The sequence below is a fragment of the Erithacus rubecula genome, assembly GCF_903797595.1.
Source record: "Erithacus rubecula genome assembly, chromosome: 15".
Lineage (NCBI taxonomy): Eukaryota > Metazoa > Chordata > Aves > Passeriformes > Muscicapidae > Erithacus > Erithacus rubecula.
The window spans coordinates 8,443,715-8,450,604 of NC_136667.1; the positions used below are offsets into that span (position 1 = coordinate 8,443,715).

At 38.1% G+C, this 6,890-nt stretch overlaps 1 long non-coding RNA gene across 1 annotated transcript; it reads right to left on the reverse strand.

Moving 5' to 3' along the window:
* Positions 1 to 158: 158 nt before the first annotated feature.
* Positions 159 to 5,216, reverse strand: LOC306808641. Its single transcript, XR_013776084.1, has 2 exons — positions 4,167 to 5,216; positions 159 to 386 (listed from the first exon to the last, which is right to left on the reverse strand). It is a non-coding gene; the product is annotated as an uncharacterized lncRNA (long non-coding RNA).
* Positions 5,217 to 6,890: the final 1,674 nt, after the last annotated feature.

Below are 6,890 nucleotides of genomic sequence, written 5' to 3' on the forward strand. Positions count from 1 at the left end.
AAAATGTGTCTAACATTCAGATTGGGTGGCTGAGTTTTCCATTCAGGTAAACAACATTCCATTGAAATAGCAAACAAAATCCTTGTTCTGAAAACACTCACACTCAGCATTAACAACACAGAGTGACAACATGGCTCAAATTTAAAAAAAAAACAACATGCCAGTAGATTCTCATTTACCATACTTTTACACAAGACAATCAAATTAATAACTCAATGAAGAAAACAGGTCCAATCTGGTAGTGGTGTAGTATTAAAGAAGGAGCAAAATTATTAAGTCGGGAAGAATATTGGAAGTCCCACTTCCCTTTCAACATGTCAGAATCCAGGTTAGCCCCGAGAATTGTGTTTTCCTCTCCAAGAACTGGGCAGTAACACATCTTAGACCTACAGGAATGAACACAGGATCAACTTGCTGCTCTGTGCATACTTACATACAAGCATCTAACCTGTTAACACAAGATAAACAAAAGCTTCAGAGAATGGGATTTTTTCACTGACATCATTATGAAATGTCTCTCATTGGCAATTTATATCTAAAATATAACTAGTCTCAAAATTTCCATTTATGAAGTTTGCAGCAGCAGAGAGTCCCATGTTCCATTAGGCTCCATTATCAATAATATTCTTTATGGTATTTTAGTCAGGGGATACAGCTCATTAACTAACCAGAGGGAAGGAACAAGACAAGAGTGATAAGAAGAGGAATCTCAATGACAGAAAATTGTTCACATCATGTGCATTTCAGCCAGTGAGTTTATCAGATTGGAAGATACACTTTCCCCATCAGTGTCAAAACACTTCACTAAAGAAACATAATTAAATATGCCTTCAGGAATGGGCTGAAATACTGCTGAAATGGGGCTTTCAGGTCTCACTTTAAAGTGAGACTTCAAATTCTCTTCTGTACAGTTAAAGAGGGACCAAAACTTCTTTTTCTCTTACACTAATACTCTTACCTAGACCACCTCCAAAAATATTTTTTAAAAAAATTATAGATTGGCTCAGATTCTTCTCAATTCTTACTTTTTTCTGGTAGTACTGCTGAATTTAATTTTTGTTGTCTCAGCAGAACAGATCCTAGATTTCCATGCTTTTCTAGTTGCAAAAAATGCTTTCTTCTGGAACAGAGGATCTAGATTTACTCAGTCACTACATTAATTTTTCTAATGCATTCCAGGTCTCTGGAGACAGGTGGTTCAGGATGGAGAGAGATAAATATAGTTGTTTCTCCATGGAGCATTCTGTTGCCTCAGGTTTCCAAATCCAAATTAAGTAGTTAATGATTTATGTATACACTGAGCATTAGCATCTTTGTGCCACGTTAGTCATCAGATCACAAGTGGCTCTAAAGAGGCTTTAGTCAAACAAATGAATATTAGGTTGAATGATTCAGCTCACTTCATGTAAACAGTTCCAGCATGTTCACATCGATCATCATTGAATGGCACAGAGGCTCAGTTGTAAAGGTGAAGGAAAAAAACCAACACTATAATGGGAGCAGCCTATGGCTCTTCTTTAAATTCAGGTTTTATCATATGGCTATGCCCTTCTCCAGATGCTTTATCCAATCTTGCAAGCATTCACTGTAGGTAGTGTTTTTATTAAAGCGTCACTGATGCCATTATGAAATTGCAGGACTGTGTCTCTTCCTTTAAAAATAACTTTCAGCTTCCATGGCCAAGAAACCCTGCACCTGTAAATGCATAACCAGAAACCAGCTATATTTCTGCATACAAGCAAGTATTAATGACTTTTTTAACCTAATTCCTAGTGCAGAGATTCAACTTGGACTTTTTAGACATTGAGTAGACAATACATGGTAGGTGTGAATTCTTCATTCTCACCAAAGCTTCTGGTTGTACATTTTGCACTTTGAACCAAAGTTTCCTCTGAGGGTGTTGGGTTGGCTTTTCTCTTTCTTAGTTTTGATATTCAAAATGAATCATTTTACCACTTTCACATTGTCTTCACTGGCAAGACCAGCCCTCAGGAATCTTTGACTCAGGAAGCCTGGGTGGAGGAATGTTGAAAGGAAGACTTTCCTTGGCCAAGAAAGACTGGGTTAGAGAACACCTATGCAAACATGACATCCAGATGTCCATGAGCCCTGAGCATTCTAATAATTAGCAGGGTCTACTCTGCAACAAGGAGAGAAAAATTGTCTCAAAAACAGAGTTAACTTGCAAGGATGGCCTTAAAAATTAAAATTCAGAGACAATGTGAATAATACCAATTTTCATGGTTAAATTAGTTTTGTTTTACAGATTCAAGATCATTACTGCAAATGGTTTGGCCTGACCAAGTAGAATAATTAAATTTTAAGGAAGGGAACAGTTATAAAATATTTGTTTGTTTCTTTGTTTGTTTATACTCTGCTTTAGATAAAGTGACATCAGAAGTCCTTTAACAAAAGTACTCCTCAGCTCTATTCCCAGCCCCACATTGACAACAAGGCAATTCTCTGAATGTAGAGAAGATAAATTGTGCTAATGCCACTAAGCAAACATGACATTTTTGTTGTACTGTGATCATAGATGAGTCACCAAGTAAAATGATTAATCACAAATCCATGTTACTAGGCTCATTTAGAGATGATTCTCCCTTCACAAAGCAGGTAGAAGCTCTAAATTTATAGGCTAATGCGTTTATTCTAGCTGTAGCAGTCTCATTATTGGTCTTAAGCATCAGAGTCTGCAGGAAATTTGTGTGCAATTAAGCTAAAGTGATGACCTCCTTATACACATTTTGGCACTTTTTTATCTGACAGTCTGTTGTGCAAATATATAAATGAATTGAAGCATTACATAGAAATTACAGCTAATGCAATACTAAGAAAAAGAGACATATCCCCAAACTTTAATACATATGCCAATAAGGCATCTCGACCATAAATTACACTCATTTTATCAGTCTACAAATGGGTTTATCAGTCCACAAATGGGTTTATGCTAAGATTTTAGACTGCTTCATTTTTGCTTGGCTAACATTTGTAACTTCTACAAACAGTTTTATGACTTAAATTGTTTCAGGAGGAAGTGCATGCATTTGTGGAGCAACATGTTTATAAGTCAAACACACATTGTGAATACTTTCTATTTGGTAAATAAACTTACCTTATTTAAAAATTAAGCAAAGAATATTCTCTCTAACTTCAGAAAGGCTTGCTAGCACCATAGTGCTTTTTCCCTCACCTTGAATTTAATAAAATTAAATACTCATATAAACTCATGCAATTTTTTAATCTGCCTACAGGACTAGTCAACATAAATTGTCACTGATCATTTCCATCTACCAAGAGTAAAAGGTTGCACCAATCCTAGGCATGACAGGCCCTGGTCCCTGTACTATCCAAGAGGGACTATTCCAAAGCAGAGCTGACTATCAAACGTGATTTAAAGAAGATGACATAAATACATGACAATTTGATGAACTTCAACTACTCACTTTCAGCACAGAGCAATTATTTGAATATAATAAATATACTTCTGAGTGTGTGGTAAAAGTCACTTAGCACCATAATCACAAGTTTTTAGACCTTCCTAACACACAAGGTTTCTGCTTTGTTCAGCAGTAATAAAGAGATGGGATACAGAGGTCCCCAAACCAGTCTATGTTCTAGAAGAGCAGGGAGGAATTGCCAAGTAGAACCACCCAAGAGTTGTGAGATCTTAAGCAAAAAGGATTTATAGTGACTGCTAAGCAGCTGACACTGCTCTTGCCAGAAAGTACCAGCCAGGAAGTGAACACACCACTGTGCTCTGGCTTTGGAACAAGATCAAAAACAAAATCTCTGGACATGCACAGACCTGCCCTGCATGAGGAGCATTTATTGCTCAAAGTATATGCCCATCACCACAGTTTTTATGTACTTCCAGTGCTCCTCAAGATCATAACTGCTGCACTGCATCTTTAAATACCTCTGGAATGCAGGAGACATGAAACCTACAAAATGACCTAAACTATGTTTAGATCCTGTCCATACCTGAAAATTGATCAGCTATTAAAACCAACTAATTTCAGCTCTTCCTTTGCTCCTACTAGGCACAACAGGAAGTAAAACAAAACCCTGTGACTAATTACTTCTTTCTACACTGAACAAAGAAAGCAAGGACTAAATCAACTTTTAAACAACTAAAAAAGGAAATGCCATGAAATAAGAATTACCTAAATAAGAAGGATGGTCTTTAATGAATTAAAAATATGTTTTCAGTAACTCCTGCAATGAACTGCCATGTTGTACTCACATCTTACTGATCTCAGGAAGTATGGACAGGAACTAGGTGTCAAGAAAAGCAACATTAGTACATATAAACAGCTATCTGCCACATTTTAAATCTCTTTATTCTGTGATTGTAATTTACAACTTTATTCCCTCCTTTCAATATTATTTGGACACAAATTTTCCCTGGGGGAAATATCCTACAGTTGAAGACTTTAGAATCTGCTACTGTTCTTATGACACAACAGAGGATGGCTCTGCAATCACACAGAAGTGCTCAAAGCCTTCCTAGTTTTGCACAGAACCATTAAAAGCTTGACTTCCAAGAATGAACCCAAGAAACAAGGGAGAAGTCCTCACACATTCTCTGCAGTTATATGTGTTAGTAGGTTTTTTGAAAGGTAGCAATAACCATCAGACAAGCAAAGAGAGAAAAAGAAACACTACAGAACAGTTCCCTTTGATCAGTACTTTCCTTTGCTCTAAAGGTAGCCCAATCCAGAGGTTATTATTTTTTTAAAAATGAAGCTAGTCAAACTACATCGTTTCTGCACTGCCTCCCAGGGACAGGCAGCTATGTACATTATGAGACTCAGCACATTATAAGCAGGCTGCTTGTTTTCTACCATTACCTAATATTTTCAACTGCAAAATTATCAGCCCCAGTGAGGAAGTCTGAATTCAAAACAGAAATTAGGAAATTTAAACAGCAACGCAGTGCATACATAACACTAAACTGTAGTGTAGCTCCACCTTTCAGTCACACTAAGCAGGAACAGGCAGGAATTAGCAACCACCATGAACAGAAAAAACTAACTTTTCCCTTAGTCACTGGAAATGTTATTACTGTAAAACTAACCCTTAACAGACAGATCCCTACTTCAAAAACAGCATAAGAGGAGAAGCAATTCCTATAACATCTTGTAATAGGACGTAAGAGAATAAAGAAAAGCGTTTGTAGCAAAGCGAGGTTGGCAGGCGAAGTTGAAAATCCAGTAAATGACCGCAGTGCTCCCCCTGGTGCCAACAGACGGGCCGAGGAACCCGCCGAGAGGATCAGCACAGTCACTCTCCAGCTCAGCTGCTCCAATAAATCCTCCTCCTTCGAGAAACTTTGTAGCAACACTGCAGGCGCTTCACTGAAGTAGGATCAGAAAGGCTCTAACGCCAGGATGAACTAGCGTGCTTCAGCAATGTGTTCTACATTGTCAGAAGTAGGTTCTTACACCAGTGACACTGCCAGTCACTGCAGCATGGAGAAAAAGCATGAAATGAGATTTCAGAACAGAAATGTGGATTTGGATTTAAATTTGATTTCAGCACTAGAGAAACAATTTACAATGGATGTAAATGTATGTAATGAATGTTCTAGAAGGAGATAAAAAATGTTTTCTACTCTTTAGGATACAGGATTTCTAGGAAACCAAACTGTAACTAGTTTTGTACTGGGAAATGTTTGGATGAAGAGTACAGTTCAAGCTCATATAGTAAGAGTGGGCTGAGGACAGCAAGCCCATAGCCAATGACACCTTTCCCTGTCAATTAAGTAAAGCAAGCTTATCAATTAGTTTTGCCAGTGTGGAAATATTCATTCAGCTTGTGCCTCAATAATGTTTGGCCATCAAATGAGACTCTCAATGCAATGAGAAATGAAGAAATGCTTAAGGATGGCTAATAAGAGAATCATAACCTCACTGGCTGTGCCCATGTAACCCTGGTGACAGCTGTTGGTCAGCAGATCAGACTCATGTGCAGCTGGTACCTTGATAATGAACTGCTGCAACAGGACAGACTAGGAAAGTTCCTGGGAAGCAGAAATGTAAGCATCAGCTTCCCTGCAGCTTCTGGGTGCTAGCCAAGGAAATGTCAGCCCTTACAAGTGAACATCCCAATGGGTCAAGGTCCTTGGAAACATTTCAATTTGGTTTTTGTTACAAAACATTCCACACTGTCATTCACCTTCAGGTGAAAACACACAAGCAGGCTGCTCAGGTGAAGGCATAGCACCACAAAAGCAAGAGCTTCCACAGTTGTGTTCACAAGAATAAAAGATCTCTCACAGTTTGACAAGGCTTGCTGTGTCTTGTCAATATGCAGCCTTTTTCACCTTGTCTTCCTCCATCCCTTGACACCTACAGAAACTGGGATAGCAAAACTTGGTCAGTTTTAACTTCTGTCAGTGTTTGATGAGAATCAACTCCCAGATATATTTGATGAGCCAAGACAAAAAAGGCTGGTTTAGATCACTGAGATGCTACAGGAAACTTTCTGCATGCTGAGGAACACATCCCTATGCCAGCTATCCTCTTCTCAGGTTTTCAGGATTTTTATTGGATTCCAAGGGGAAGAAAAGAGTTTTTGCAATATTACACTTCAAACTTCAGTATTGCAGAAGGCAAATTTTGCTCAGGGAGACAACTTATAGAAGCTGGCAAGTGTCTCCCTCTTGTCTATTCAAAGACTGTCGTGTCCTTGCTGGTGCTGAGCATATGTATAAAAAATACCTCTGGCACAGGAATCAAAACAAAGGACAGACAGTTTTAAGTACGTGACCTTGGGTTATACAATTTACAACAATTAATTGCTTCCCTATGAAACAATTCTTGTCAAATTTTGTGGTTAACAAACTGCTTTAGCTAAGGGGGAACAGTTTGCTTTCTGCCATGAAG